The following is a 17353-nucleotide window of genomic DNA, read 5'->3' on the forward strand; positions in this document are numbered from 1 at the left end:
GTAGTTTTACATTGTGTTGTCGAAATATGCATGGACCTCCTTAAAAAAGAAGGTGGCATATTGTGCTTCAAGATCTCTATGTACTTTTCAGCATTTATTTCTGCCATCACAGAAGTGCAAGTTACCTTTGCCGAAGAGAAGTAAATGAGGCTTCTGTACTCTGTTAACAAAGGTTTTTCTAAGCCCATGTGGTGATATCGCCTATAAACGAATGTCGATTTTTACTGCAGTGTCACGCGAGGGATCGGAGATTCAGCTAAGGCTACCGCTGTTGTCGCTTACGAACCCACATTTCCGCAGATTCCTTTAATCTTCTAATTGTGTTGTGCATTGTTCAAGGTAAAAAAAAAAAAAAAAAAAAATTAAAATGTACTACTATCTTTGGGGAACAAAACAATAATTTAGCTTTTTTCAATGATTTTCTCACATTTGTGTTGGCAAATTGGTATCCTCTGTCTATCTGTGCTCCTAAAGGATTAGGACTTTTTTAAATGCTGCTTTTGTACCAATTTATAATTACAATCACTTGTTGACATCTCCTGTTTCGAGTCACATACTCATTTAACCAATTTACCCAATTACTAGCCCTGACTTGCTCCTGTCCCAACTACTTTTGGAATGTGTTGCAGGTCTGAATGAAAGGAAAGGATTTATAGTTATAAATTAAATTAGGTTGAAATATTTTGTGTTTGTATTGTCTGCAATGAAATACAAGTCAAAGTAAATTTAGAAATCATTATTTTCTTCTTTTATTTGTGTTTTCTATACTGTGCCAACTTTTTCTGACTTGGGGTTGTATATATTTTTCAGCTTTTATTAACATTTGAACAAAAACGTTTCAAAAGTTACCAGGGGTATGAATAATTTTGAGCTTGACTGTATTTTTTGTAATGAAATTACATCAGCAATAAATTTTACTGAAAGTGTCCTGTTAAAAGTATAAACAAATTAATAATAATAATAATGAATGAATTGATGGATCTGTATTGAAAACTTACAAAATACATTAAGAAACACACACACACACACACACACATATTGCTCAGAGTTGAACTAATCCTGAAACATAACCTAACCCTCATGTTTATAAAGTAAGTTGCTATGGCAGCTTACTGTACATGTCCTGAAAGAAACTTTAGTTTAAAAAAAAACAAAAGCTGAAGTTATCCACTAACTTATCCAGGTATATCACATAACTTTCTTTCTGGAATAACCCAGCTCATTTATAAAACATTCCTTTCTGAAAGAATTGGTGGAATGAGTTCAGTTTAAAGACCACCACTTTCACCACCACCTACTGTGATAAAGACACAAATCTAAACGGCAAATTCTACTGCAGGTCTGAAATAATAACTGTATTTAAGGATTAATAGCTTCAGTGCTCATATTTTATTTTGCAGACATAAAGCAGTGAGATGTAGAAATGAAGACACAGTAAATGTGGGTGTGTTTTGTGTGTTAGAACACTTCTTAAACTCATGCAAGCTGTTTTTTTTTATTTATACAGTAAACTACTGTAGGTAAAGGTACTGTAAACTGATTATATTGGCTACTACTAATCAATATTAAATCACATCACAATATAACTCCAAATAAAGTTTGACATTTCAGTGTACAGTGTAATTCACAGTTTATGTAGTTATTTAGGGGGATGTGTTGGCATAGTAGGTAGTGCTGTCGCCTCACAGCAAGAAGGTCGCTGGTTCGAGCCTCGGCTGGGTCAGTTGGCGTTTTTGTATGGAGTTTGCATGTTCCACCTGCGTTTGCTTGGGTTTCCTCTGGGTGCTTCGGTTTCCCCCACAGTCAGTGCGGTACAAGGTGAATTTGGGTAGGCTAAATTGTCCTTAGTGTACGAGTGTGAATGAGTGTGTATGGATGTTTCCCAGAGATGAGTTGCTGCTGGAAGGGCATCCTCTGCGTAGAACATATGCTGGATAAGTTGGCGGTTCAATCCGCTGTAGTGAATCCCAGATTGATGAAGGGACTAAACCAAAGGGAAAATGAATTACTAAATGAATGAATGTAGTTATTAAACAATTCATGCATTGGTGTTTACTCATGTGGAATCTTTAAGGATCATACTAAATAAAAATAATGTTTTTTAGATATTATTAACAGTTAGTTAGTCTTAAAGAGCCCCTAATCTGGGTTTTTGAAAATGACCTTCCATTCTAAGTAAAGTAAAATATACAGGCTTAAATCTGAAAGCGCAGTGTTTAAAACTATTGATTTATTAATAAAAGAGTCGACTCATAGTGTTTCAAATGCATCGTCTTGATACAAATCGTCAATACAAAACTTGAGCCCTCAGGACAATTGAAAACTGCTGGGTTTCATACATTCATTAATTTTCTTGACGGCTTAGTCTCTTTATTAATCCAGGGTTGCCACAGCAGAATGAACCTCCAACTTATCCAGCACATTTTTACGCAGCGGATGCCTTTCAGCCGCAACCCATCTCTGGGAAACATCCACACACACTCATTCACAACAGACAATTTAGCTTACCCAATTCACCTGTATGACTGTGGGGGAAACCGGAGCACCCGGAGGAAACCCACGCGAACACAGGGAGAACATGCAAACTCCACACAGAAACACCAACTGAGCCGAGGATCGAACCAGCGACCTTCTTGCTGTGAGGCAACAGCTCTACCTACTGCGCCACTGCTGGGTTTTCTTGGGATAAATAACAAAACAGAAGGGTGGTGGGAGATGGGTCTGAAATGTGGGAGGCTCCCAGGCAAAACAGGAATGTTGGCAGTTATGCTCACACGTACACTTTGCACTCTGACTTCAATATTATTGATAATGGTGGTCATCGGTCATGGTCATCGGTCCAATCGATGCAGATTAGCTTTGCACTAAGGAGGGGTTTCGGAACAAATTAATTGCTGAACGAATCATATGGGAGTCACTAGTGAAAATAAAGGCATATTTTAGGCCATGAAAGTGTTTTTTGACCTTGCATGCATATCAGCCTGTTGTCGGAGACCCTTAAAACCAAAATATGACCCTTTTTGATGTATAATAGGGGCTCTTTAAGGATCTCTATAAGCTAGTGCTTTTAAAACGATGACAACATTTATGGGGAATCTAAGGGGAGAGAAGACCAGTGTGACCGCAGCCAAGTAACATGTAACAAAAAACAGACAAAGACATGAGGAAAGCGAGCACAATATAAACAGAGGAAAAAACAGAAGGACCACGTGTAGACATTAAGATTAACAAGAACTAGATGAGGACTAAACAAGACGGCATGGCAACTGTAAACAAGGAGAGAGGAACAGAGGAGCACATGGTGAACACAAACACAGGCCGAGCCTTGTGCTTAGAGTCAAGATAAACATAGATACATAGAACATAGATAACGCATTATTGACAACCATTTAATATGGTAAGTATTATTTCAGTCAACACATAACCAATATTAATGGATGCAGCCTTTATGATGCAAGCTTAGATTGCATCTATCAGCTGCGCAGTGTCAGACACAATGCACTCAATGGAGTGAGTGACGTCACTTTGACGGTTAGAGGTTGGGTTAGGTGAACGCATTAAAAGGCGTTGGATGCTGCTCAGATTGCGCTGCACCGGGTCTGCATCCAGACCCCTCTCCACATAACAGCGGACGTCTCACACGACAGCAAAATTACCTTTCATACCTAAAAGTTAAATAGCAATTGATTTGAATTGACATGTAATATAAAATAATTAATTAGCATATTCATTCATTCATTCATTCATTCATTCATTTTCTTTTCGGATTAGTCCCTTTATTAATCTGGGGTCACCACAGTGGTATGAACCACCAACTTATCCAGCATATGATTTATGCAGCGGATGCCCTTCCAGCTGCAACCCATCACTATAGGAAACATCCATACATATTCACTCATACACTACAGACAGTTTAGCTTATCCAATTTACTTAAACCACATATCTTTGGATTTGTGGGGGGAAACCAGAGCACCTGAAGCAAACCCCCGCCAAAATGGGTAATTATCATATTATTATTACAAAATAAATAATAAATAGATTATTTTCTAATAACTTCACATTATTTGTATAGTATTATTATGCATTATTCTTGTGACTACTGCAATATGGCCTTTTTTCTTTGCATGACTTTTTGTTGTCTGGGCAACCTAACTGCATAAATTAGGATAAAAATATTAATTATTATTCTAATCACTACATTAAATTACCTCCCTCGCTCAAACTTCTGAGCAAGCAGCACACAATGGATTTACATTATTAGTGTGAATGTTTGACTGCAGTGTGGCCTTTTTTCTTTGCATAAGTTTATGTTGTCTGGGTAACCTAATTGCATATATTAAAATAAAAATATTAATTATTATTCTAATCAATACATACAATTACCTCCCTCACCCACACTTCCGAGTAAACAGCTCGCAATAAATTAATGGAGTAGATAATTATGTGTGCTATTATAAGGCAAGAGGTTTTACCTTTATAGGAATTTGCATTACAAAAGCTTCAAGACCCAGATTTTTACACTTTTTAAAATATATATTTATTTATTTTTTTATTTTTTATTTTTTTGTGAGACAAACCTCAGTGTTGTTTCAATCATCTCAGGATCCACACCATGTATACCTTTTTTGTGAGCCGACTTTTCCAAACTGACAGGCAAGTTTGCATCAGCTTTTGACAAGTTATAGAAAACTAAAGTTGCTATGCTAACTATGCATGCTTGTATTTGCATATAATTCTTTGCATTTGGCATTGTGTTTTCCCTGGTGTCTGTGACCCTGTCAGAACAAACCAGCGGCTGAGAATCGCTACATTAGAAAACAGTCCAAACACACTAAAAGCACATTTACATTTATTCACTAGGCAGAAGTGAAGCTTTTATCTAAAATGATTTGCAGAGTGTACATTTGATCAGTATGCATATTCCCCGTTGGCACAGAGATATATTCTATATAAAAAAAAATGGCCTGCCATGTGACAGTTCTGTCCTGATAATATTTTGCTTCAATTATCACATTCAGTACTGTTTTTCCTCCTAATTAATACTTTTTTTTTAAAACTTAGAATGGGTGAATATTATTATTGCAGGTGCAGTGATACTGTTAAACTCCGTGGGGAAATCCCGTTTTACTTTCACGGCTGACACATTTTTTTTTTTTCTTTGTTTTCACTCATTCGGATGTGTTATCCTTGTGTTCGATCTGCTACATCTGCAAAAGCAAATCTGATAATGAGAAGCACTTTTATGTGAAAAAAAATGCAAATGTGTCTAAAAAATAAAGTTGTCAGTTTTCTGAATAATGATTTGGCTGCTGAGTGATGTCAATTTAAAAACAACATACTCCAATAAAAAATAAAAGTTGAAAAAAAAATGTAACTTTAGTGAAAAATAAATACTTGCAGATAACAAATGAACTTCAAAGGAAATATTTACAGAATTATTATTATGAAATGTAAGACTAGCAAACACAAAGACTGATAAAAACCAGCACTATTGTAAATATTGTTTAAAATGCAATTAACTACATTCTATTTCCTGTTTAACAATATGTTAAAATGCAGTTTATTTCAATGATTCAATGATCTTCATTGTTATGGAATCCTCTAGTGCTCATATACTAAATAGCAACTGATATAGCAATATCACATGAGTAATAGTGCGATATGGCGGTATATTGGCTCTGGTGGGAGGCATGCGTTGGCTCGAGGCCACAGGCCGAGTGCCTTAGTGTCCCACCAGTGACAATACAGAGCCACATCGCACTACTATGAGTGTGATATTGTATTTATAGAATAGTCCGATGACATCATGTGTATATAAAAAGAAAATCAAACATGGATAGTCTAAAAACTTTTGTATCAGGAACCACTTTCTTCTGTCATTCATTCGCATCTGCAGCTGACTTCAGAACAGCAGAAACTGTTGCTAGTTTACCAATGTCCCTTTAGAGCTAGTATTTGAATAATTCTCTAGCGTAATGTCTAAACTGATGACTAAACAAGTGACTTTGCTCACATTTTAGGATTATAAGGCTGAACTGCATGAAATGCCATCAGTCTGGAGAGATTTCCTGGTGTTTCTCTGTTTCAATCGGAATATCACAATGATTTACCACGAAAAAGAAAAAAACAAAGCAAACGCTACCAGATAACTATGGTATAAATATAACAAAGAAAAGAGAGAGAGATCGACTTAGAATGACACTTACCTGTTCTGTAATGATTTGTTCAGCTGTAGTTTGAAACATATGCTGGGGAAATGCTGTTTTTCTCCCCTTAAGCCTTATTATGTGGTCTCTGTTGCCATCTTGTGGTGGAACGTCAACCGTCTTTGCTCTGCTCAGTATGACAGGTTGACGGCTGAAGCGAAGCATCTCTGAAATGATAAATATTTAAAATAGACATTATCCTTATAAATAAACTGCATAGGAGCAATCACGCATAGTAAACCACTACATTCTCACCTAAAAATCCTCAAAAGTATGTTGTGTTGTTCAACATTATTCAATATATGAATATACAGTTGATTTCAGAATTATTAGCCCCCCTTCGATTTATTTATTTATTTTTTTATATTTTCCAAATTATGTTTCAGCCGAGCAGGAATTTTTTTACAGTATGTCTGATAATATTTTTCCGTCCAAGGAAAGTCTTATTTGTTTTATTTTAGCTAGAATAGCAATTTAGAATTTAGAATTTTTAAAGCCATTTTAATTTTACAACTGTCTACAGAACAAAACAACATTATACTATAACTTGCCTAATTATCCTAACCTGCCTAGTTAACCTAATTAACCAAGTTAAGCCTTTAAAATGTCACTTTAGGCTGTATAGAAGTGTCTTGAAAAAGATCTAGTCAAATATTATTTACTGTCATCATAAAATAAATCAGTTAATAGAAATTAGTAATTAAAACTATAATGATTAGAAACGCGTTTAAAAAAAAAAAAAAAAAAAAAAAACTCTGCTCTCAGTTTAACAGAAATTGGGGGAAAAAATAAACAAGGGGGCTAATAATTTTGGGGAAAAACAAACAAACAAGGGGGCTAATAATTTTTACAAAGTTACGAAAATGAAGTCAAATATTTATTGGGGTTAGAATTCGGGAGCTGACAAGGCCAAAATAACGAACTAAATTTTTTTTATGTTGAATCTCTAACTTACCTGATCAAAAAACAAAAGGAAATAAAGTGCAATTTACAACCCTTACCAACTAACACAAAAACAGAGGTCAAAAGGTTTTACAAATAAAATGGCATCAAACTCCTTACTATCCCAATATATATATATATATATATATATATATATATATATATATATATATATACACACACACACACACACACACACACTACTTACAAACTATTTACAAAACAGGCAACCATATTAAAAGGACAATCCAAAAATCTATGTCAGCAGGCAACTAAGGTCAAACAAGCCGGCAGAACAAAGTATCATAAACAAAGCAAACACTAAAACAAAAAGTACTCACAAATTTCAATAGAAACTCAGTGGTCACGCAAAGAAAACAGTACTTACCAATCTCCAAAAATATTCACAGTCCTAACACATTTAAAAACTCTGCACTATACCACATACAAAAGTTTCAATAAGCACAAAGCAAGTGACCAAAAACAAGATGGCTGCCAAGGAAGTTGTGTCATGACTTTCAAAACACTGTAGGCCAATCAGGAACAAGCAAGCTGGAAGTGGTCAATTAGATGTGCTCTATAGGTAAAAAAAAAAACAGATGAAACAAGACAAACAAAGGGATGTAACAAAACAAACAAACAAATACTTTGTAAGTCGATAGTTACAGCTTTCAGCCATTTTCAAAATATCTTTGTTTGTGTTCAACAGAATAAAGAGACTCAACGAAAACAGGTAAAGGGTGAGTAAATGATGACTGAATTTTAATTGTTGGATAAAAAATACCTCTCTAAATGTATTTATTTATTTATTTCATTTTACTTTATCCAGTGTTCTGTCTCCATTGAGTAGTGATGCACTCTAAAATATCTCAGGTGTTCTATTATTAATTCCCAAACATAATGCTTCACGCCTTGCATTGTCATAAATCATCCAATTTTGTCTCATGGAACATAAACGAGAGTAATTAATGAATTATTAATCTTATTAATGGACCACACAAGCAGCCAGACCGACAGTCTGCAACTGTGAGTTAACAGTTTGACAACAGCAATGCATCTCGTCTGTGTAATTCGCCAACTCACTGCACATAAACACTCAACACATATCAGTCTGGAACAGCACTGACTGCTGCTCTTTTACTCGAAGAAGGCGTATCAGGTGACTCACACCATAAGATCTTAATAAGTATGCTAATAAGGCTTATGTATGTGTTCAATTTATCATATCATAGAATTCATAATTAGTTTAGAAATGTATGAGTAAATAATGACTGAATAAATCATTCCACATTGGTCCAGTCCAGTAGGAGATGCATATAAGCTAATAATTTTGAAATATGAACACTAATGATAATAGTACTAATTAGGCCAGTGTTATGTATTTCAACGAATATGTTTAAAGGGCAGCTCTTCAAAAACGAGTTCTTAAAGCGACAGTGCCTGTAACTGTTGAGTCACATTTTGTGAATCACCAAATACCACAATTTTAATTATTTTTAAGTAAGTTCTGCTCAAAAAAAAAAAAAAAAAAAAAAAAAATAGAAAAAATAATACAATTTATTAAACTTTAATATATAATAAAGCTGATCTTTTCCACACAATGGAAGTAAATGGCGCTCAAGACTTGGGGAAAAAAGTGTAAATCTTAATCACATGTAGTATGTATTTGTAGTGTATGTCAAATTATGAATCACCAAATAAAGTAAAAGTATTTTCTGCTTATAAAAATAATGATTATTTTTTATATATATAATATTATAGTAACCAGGCTGCTCTATGAAAGTAAATGGTGCCCAAGATTGTCATTTTGAAACAGTGTTTAATTATAGTTATTGTAGTATGTACTGTATTTGTATTGTATTTTAAATCTATACTTAAAGACAATTAAATGTTAAAGTGTACTTACAGAAAGGGCACTTCTATGAGGTATGTTTCTGAGCACGCTTAAGACAAGCAAAATGCTATACAATACCATAAAATTAACTTTTTATGCATCTCAGAGTATCAAATGAGATTGTCATAAAAAATAAATAACAATAGTTATTCATTTAGCATTTTATTTCTTTAGTATTATAATGGAAATGGTGCCCAACACTTTCATTGAGAAAAAAAGAGTAAGTCTTAAACATAGAATAGTATGTAGTTGTTGTGTATGCCAAATTATGAATCACCAAATACCACATTTCAACTAAAAGTATTTTCTGCTTTGAAAAAGAATTTAATAAAGATGTTTTTTTTTTTTTTTTCCTTTATTATAGTAACCAGGCTGCTTTATGAAAGTAATGGCACCCAAGATTGTCATTTTAAAGGATTGTTTAGGTATTGGAGTATGTATTTGTATTGTATTTCAAATTTATACTTGAAGACAATGTTAAAGCGCACTAACAGAGAGGGCACTTCTATGAGGTATGCTTCTGAGCACACTTAAGACTAGTAATATAATAAAAAATACTATAAAAATAACTTTGAAAAAAAATGTTTAACAATAGTTAATCATTTAGCATTTTTTTCTGTAGTATTATAATCACACACAGTGAAAAACTATAAAAAATAAAAATAAATCTTAATTATAGTTAGTATGTATTTGTACTATATTTCAAATTACAAATCACGAAATACCATGTTTCAATGAAAATTATTTTCTGCTTATAAATAAATGAATAAATGATGTTGCTTCCCTTTAATATTGTAGTAGCCAATCTGTTTTTGAAGCTAAAAGCTCTCTTAGCACACTTAGAACTAATAATATAATATAATATAATATAATATAATATAATATAATATAATATAATATACATTAAAAATAAGATTATTATGTTCCTATCAACTTAGTTTTTCATAAATTAAAAACAGGTTTAAGAATAGGTAATTGTTTAACCTTTTTTGTATAATTAAATTAAGCTGTACTCTAAATTTTAACATTTAAAATATATTTTAAAAATAATGTTTTAATTATTAAAAATTATTATAATTCTCAATTTATTTAAAACTGATTTAGAATGAAAAAAATTACAATTATTAGCCCCCTGGTTTATTTTTTTTCCCCAATTTCTGTTTAGCGGAGAGAAGATTTTCTCAACACAATTCTAAACATAGTTTTAATTATTCATTTCTAATATCGGATTTCTTTTGCCATGATGACAGTAATTAATATTTCACCAGAGATTTTTCAAAACACTTCTATACAGCTTAAAGTGACATTTAAAGGATTAACTAGGTTAATTAGGCCAACTATGCAGGTTAGGGTAATTAGACAACTTATTGTATAACTATGGTTTGATCTGTAGACCATCTAAAAAAATGTGAAGCTTAAAAGGGCTAATAATATTGACCTTAAAATGATTTTTAAAAAATCTAAAACTGTTTTTATTCTAGGGAAAATAAAACAAATAAGACTTTCCCCAGAAGAAAATTAAAATGTCCTTGCTCTGTTAAACATCATTTAAGGTAAATATATATATATATATATATATATATATATATATATATATATATATATATATATATATATTAAAAGGGGGCTAATACTTCTGACTTCAACTGTATATATAATTCCTTTTGTAATTACTAAGTATTCATATTTATCTCTTTTTCTAATTTGTGTTCAGATTTGAATGAGCATTTAGAGCACCTGAGACATTCTGCTAAATATTATATATATATATATGTATATATATATATATATATATATATATATATATATATATATATATATATATATATATATATATATATATATATATATGTATACACTGTAAACGATTTCTTGTTAAATCAACAGTAAGTTACTGGCAACAATTATCCAGTAGCTGCTGTATTTCATAAAACGGTAACATTACTGTAATACTAATTACATTAGTATTACATTTACTGTAAAATGTAATACATCATTTTACTGTTGTTGATTTTTACTGTAACACCAATTACAGTAGTGATACACATACTGCAAAACTGAAAACAGTATTTTATTGTACATTTTTACCATGAAGAACTACGGTATTTTAACGTTACTTTTATTATTACTGTATAGTATTTTACAGTTATTAAATGTTATTTTATTTTATTTAATAGTGCTACTTTATAATGGGTAAAAATGTTCAAAAATTGCACAAGTGTCATTTTAACTGTTCAAGAAATACAAGAAAAATAAAGAAACAGAAACTTTAACTTCACAATAAAGGTTTATTGTGTAAACCATGCTAAAACAGTAGCAATAATTCAATATAACAAAGCAACAGAACACTAATAAACAATTGATCATTAAAACCAGTCAACAATTAATGCATCAAAAATTATTACAATTTTAAAAACAGGTAAAAATACTGCTACAAGACAGGAAATGATGAAGGCCAAATGATGTGGAAAGGGACAGTGAAAAAGGGCAGCAGCACTTTTGATGATCCTGCAAAAATGACAGGCAAAATCAATCACTGACGTAAAAACTAATCATCCCTCAAACCATTTAATTCATTCAGAAACGAAACACTGCACTGTTGTTTTTTGATACATATATATATATATATATATATATATATATATATATATATATATATATATATATATATATATATATATATATATATAAATATATATAACAGTTATAATATATATAACAGTTTTTTAAATTGTTTTTGTTGGTGAAATACAGTTTGTTGTCAATTCACAATTACACTAACGTTAATGGGGAAAAGATCAGCGGGCATTGTTCTTAAAGATTGCTATTCAGGTGTCCACACAAGTGTGTAAAAAATAAAGTCTCATCTTAACTTAATGTCCGACTCTGTATAGCTCGAATATCTGATTCCATGATCACACTACTAGTGCTTCCACGAATTTAAGAGGGGTGAACACAGTTCATTCTCACTTTAAGAGGCTACATATTTAAAATTAAATAAATAAAAATAATCTAATTTAACGTGACTAATGTTAATTAAATACTTTTAGGCTTTTAACACGTATAAATCCACTTCTAACTTACAGATAAGATTGCGTTAGAGAACATGAAAGCCGTGGGTGATTTTTTAAAATAATGCTAATGATGAGTTACTGATATTTGGTTTGCATAAAACAAAGTAATCATTAAGTATTCATTTTTGGCAAAATCTGCAGAGAGGCTCAGTGACACGAGGAAATGTGTTAAAGTTGAGTAGAGAACTAAAGAGCAGTCTAGCCTACTTAATGAAATGTTTGTGGTAATATTCTGCGGTCAATTCGTATTACTGTATTTTAATATGCAGCAGTGATGGCATGTCAGCGAGACAAATAAACATTTTATCGAGTCATTTCATACAATTTATTTATTTATTTATTTTTTATACAAACCCTCTAGTGACATTTCCTCAAACTAAATCATCATAACGTTACTGTGCACAGCATCAGTAAAACGTTGAGAATAATTTAAATACTTAATTTTTTAAAACAGTCACTGCTGATTACAAACTAACATTAAAGCTAAGCTTACAGAAATCCTGTATGCATGACTATATAAATATGTATTACTCACTGATGTCGAAGCACTTCCAGGTCATCAGAGATGTAGACAGGACAGAATGTGTGCTATCAAATGAGTTCTTGTGCAGCCTTTGTTGGACATCCAGGTAGTATGTTCACCCACACTGTAAGAAACAAAAACAGAAACAATTTATTAAAATGTGAGGGATAGTAAACATGTTTGGTCTACAGAAAGAAGAAAATGTTTACTTTAAGCATTGATCCTAATGAATCTATTTCTAAACTACATTTAACCTTATCACGGAAACAGCATTTTTGAGCTTTTAGACCAGGGGTGCTCAACCTTGTTTGCTTTAAATTAGAATTAAAACAATAAATCTCTATGTCAAATAAAATACTTCAGATCTAAATAAAGCAGGTGTTTTTACCTAAAGGTTCCTTCCCTCCAGTAAGTTTGGCTGCAAATCCCTCCACATCTGTGCTTTATTCGGTTCTTGTCTTAAGAGTAACTGGTGTCGCATTCCAGGTCCATCACAATCTGGGCTAGAAGGACAATATGACAAAAGACAAGACACATATAAATAAAAGTCTCAGAATAAAATATTTATAGGAATAGTTTACTATTTTGCCACTATTTACTCCACGTGTTTTAAACTAGTTTGAATTTCTGTTAAACACTGAAGCAGATATTTTGAAGAATGTTAGTAACCAGTAACTATTGACATCCATATTTGAACCAAATTTCTTTAAAAAATACGAGTTTGTGTTCAACGGAACAAATTAAATATATAACTATTTTGAAACAAGTGGAGGATGCCAAAGATGCTATTATTTTCATTTTGGGGTGAACTGTCCCTTCAATTCAAGTGTCAAGCAATAGTCATAAAAACTGATGTGTCGCTTAAGGAAAACTAAATCAAGTACCTTCTTTGAACAAGCAGAATCATTATGCCATTGTATTCAGTGATTCTCTTACATTTTCTCACTATAAAACGATAGCTTCAACATGCAATCCATGTTAAGACAAAAATGAATAGCATAAAAAAACATATTGAACTAAACTTACAGTTTCCAGGCTGTTTGAAAAAAAACAAACACATATGCCCAGTAAAATTGCTAATAAACACAGACAACAGTTATAGAAAAAAATGTTTGTCTAATATTTACTCAGCACTTGGTAGGCAAATAGCATAGCCGTGGCTGTTTTAACACCAGATTTTTTTTATCTTAGGAACTGCTGGAAGAAGAAAAAGAGGTTGTACATGAAACTCCTCACAACAAATCTGTGAACAACTTGACATTTAAAAATCGAATCAAAATGAGGAAGACATCGACATTACCTTGAATAATCAAGTGAGGAGTGATTGGTAGCATCAGTTTTTCAACATCAATTATTGTAGCTGAAAAACAGATAAATATAATAAGAGTAAAATAAGACTTAACATTAATTAATCTAAATCTATGGTACAACCATACCAATCTGTATGGGGTTAAAATACATTTGTACACAAATCATTCCCTGAACCCATCAATTTCTCTTAGATTAGGATGGATATGACTTTGGCTTATATCTGTGTACTCAGAACGTACACTCACCTCAGCCAAAAATTACACCTGAACACCAAAAATTAAATGTACAATTAATGACACACTATACATCAAGCTCATTAACATTATTGAGAAATAGACAATTAATATGTATTTTGTTAATATTAACGTTAGCTTAAAATAATTCAACTGCATTTAATTTTCAGCTCCATTTAATAAAACAGTTAAGACTCATTTCATTATGAGTTTAGTTTAAATAACTAACTTACAGTTGAAAAATTTTACCATAATGATAGCTTAGTCATAATGACTAACGTTATGTGAAGACCAGAGCTTACCTTAACGGTAAACGTTTAACTTTTCATGGTGACTTCGCCTTCATCTCAGTGTTGTGCTGAAATAGAGAATTCATTAATGCAGTTACAATAAGTTGAAGTTATGTTTTTCAGGTAACTTAACGTATGGTCAAAAACTCACTCAAGCTAAACTTACTGTACAATACCTCGCAAACACTACAATGACCGCCTGGCGTCTGTTATTTCTTGTTTAAAATACCGTTTGTTAACGGATAGCGTGACATAACATAAGAACCTACAACTAATGTCACTTGGTTAATTCTTTTAAATTACACACACAATACACAGAAATACTTATAAAACAACCCTTTAACGGACAAAATTTGACTTTAAAACACTTACCGAGGATGAATTCGCTGGATGAAAGACGACAGGTGAATTTCAAATTAGGAGAGCCGTTGCCTGCAGGTCGAGTCGTGTCCGTTCGGTTCTATGAATCGGCTCCTTAGTGAACAGTAAAGAATCGAATCCGCCTAAAACAGATTCCTTTTTGTATATGATTCATTACTATTTCGTTATACTGCTTGGCCACGCGCATTTATACACTAATTATACACTAATTGCATATTGCTGAATGTGCTTGTGAACACGTGTGATCAAATAATTCCCGAGCAAACGGTTCAATTCGGTTCAATACGATTCAGAGTCGCTCGAGTGCTGAACCGAACCAGTGCAAACGTGATATTGATTACAATATTTTAACATTGTTTTATATTCACTTTACCAGCGAAATTATTACATATATCTGACCTTGACAATACAAATAAAGTTCGTTTGAAGTGTTTTGAGAATTAATATTTTTTTCTCCCAGAATTCATTTCACATCAACAAGCAAATGGTAATGGCGGATGAGAAAGCCCAGCTAATATTATAAATATTGCGTTTAATATGTCACGAAATGAAATTTTAACAGTGTTTCATGCGAGAATGTAGTTCTTACAAACTTAAATCTGTGGTTTATTTATAGATATCATGTGTAAATTGTAAGCGTGCTTTGCCGATAGCGGAGATTCTGACCTCCAGGGTGTCCATCATCACTCATGTATCCGGCGAAACGAGGTTATAATCGGCTAGACATGTGAGACTTGCCCCGGTCTTAGATGGCTCTATAATGAATGTGTTATGAAATTTAGTTTTAACCGTTTTTCATGCGGGAATGTAGTTGTTTTAAACTCAAGTCTGTGGTTTATTTATAGAGATGGTGGGTATTTTAAAATATTGTTTTGAAAATGCGGAGATATGTGACCTCCATGGTGATGACGGGTGCCCTAACCTCATGAATCCGTCTAAAGCAGGCTGGTCATTATGACATTTAAGCTAACTTTGGTTTCATGAATCAATTACTTTTTTTCCAGTTTACGTTTTGGTTAAGCACAAATTTATGTTGTTTAAAAATGATTTAATATTTTCATGTTAACCTTATAAAATTAAGGTGCAGTACACCCAAATATGGAAAACCAGGGGACAGCTTTATGCACTTAACAGTCTGAAGAAATAGGTTATTTTATTTTTCTTCACAAAATACTTTGTCAAAAAAAATAAATAAACATAATAATAATATAAAGTGTGTGTAGAGTTTTTCATGGTCATTTGCAGTACTGTATTTAGATGCACAGTAACTGATTTTTTCCCAAAATTCATTGTAAAATCTGCAGTAGCATACTGTTAATCATGTTCACAGTATGGAAATGTTGAGAATACATTATCATGCTGTGAAAACAGCAATATATACAGTAACACACTGTGCACAGCTTATACAGTAAACAACTGTTGAGAAATGCAGTATAATACCGTGAAAACAACAGAAATCGTTTACAGTGTATATATATATATATATATATATATATATATATATTTCTTTCACAAAATAAAGAAATGACACAAGGAAGAATACATAAAAACAGATTTTTTGGGGGGATTGGATGAGCTGTCTCTTTAAATCATTACACCGCAGAATGTGGCACCCTGAACGTCAGGAATTGCTGTGTGCTCGGCTGAAGCAGAGGTGTCAAACACCCTTGACCTGAGCGTAGGAGAGGGGGACAGTGTGATGATGGGCTGCTCAGGCTTGAGTGAAGGCCTTGTTAAGCGGCCCGCCGTCAAGTGTAGCACAAACCGCCACTGGAGAACACAGAGACAGGGGCTGTGTCAATCCCACACCACTCAACTGATCTCTCAGGACAATTTGCCATACCAGATGCACAGCAATCAGACCCCTAAAAAACAAAACAAAAAACAATTGAACGTATTTTCCAGTGCCTCCAGGGTTTTCTGATTTGAGATGACAGATTTTAACAACCCAGGCTTATTGGAAATACATGCTTCGGGATGCATTTGTGTGCAAAATGTAAAATACTTTGCTCTGGGTACGTTTTGTTGCTTGTTTGAGATGGCAAATTCACTAGAGGGGCGAAGCAGTGGTGCAGTAGGTAGTGCTGTTGCCTCACAGCAAGAAAGTCGCTGGGTCGCTGGTTCGAGCCTCGGCTCTGTTGGCGTTTCTGTGTGGAGTTTGCATGTTCTCCCTGCGTTCGCGTGGGTGTGCTCCGGTTTCCCCTACAGTCCAAAGACATGCGGTACAGGTGCATTGGGTTGGCTAAAGTGTCCGTAGTGTATGAGCGTGTGTATGGATTTTTTCCAGAGATGGTTGCGGCTGGAAGAGCGCAAAAAACTTGCTGGATAAGTTGGCGGTTCATTCCACTGTGGCGACCCCGGATTAATAAAGGGACTAAGCAGACAAGAAAATGAATTAATAAAAATTCACAAGAGGTCAGTGTCTACATTTTTGTGAATCTGAAATATGTTACCTAAGGTACTTTTTTTTTGAAGGTTTCAGATAGATATTTCAGATA

The 17353-nt window shown here is 33.0% G+C and overlaps 2 long non-coding RNA genes across 3 annotated transcripts; both read right to left on the minus strand.

The window, feature by feature from the left end:
- Positions 1–4835: 4835 nt before the first annotated feature.
- Positions 4836–7643, minus strand: LOC141381270 (uncharacterized). Its single transcript, XR_012401181.1, has 3 exons — positions 7538–7643; positions 6208–6374; positions 4836–5208 (listed from the first exon to the last, which is right to left on the minus strand). It is a non-coding gene; the product is annotated as an uncharacterized lncRNA (long non-coding RNA).
- Positions 7644–11317: 3674 nt separating this feature from the next.
- On the minus strand, positions 11318–16326 carry LOC137490744 (uncharacterized). Of its 2 annotated transcripts, none has more exons than XR_012401179.1 (6): positions 14847–16326; positions 14487–14542; positions 13941–14000; positions 13029–13143; positions 12653–12764; positions 11318–11551 (listed from the first exon to the last, which is right to left on the minus strand). It is a non-coding gene; the product is annotated as an uncharacterized lncRNA (long non-coding RNA). The 2 variants fall into 2 exon arrangements; XR_012401180.1 differs by lacking the exon at positions 14847–16326 and adding an exon at positions 14641–14728.
- Between the last annotated feature and the right edge of the window lie 1027 nt (positions 16327–17353).

This window comes from Danio rerio, chromosome 3 (assembly GCF_049306965.1).
Source record: "Danio rerio strain Tuebingen ecotype United States chromosome 3, GRCz12tu, whole genome shotgun sequence".
Classification (NCBI taxonomy): domain Eukaryota; kingdom Metazoa; phylum Chordata; class Actinopteri; order Cypriniformes; family Danionidae; genus Danio; species Danio rerio.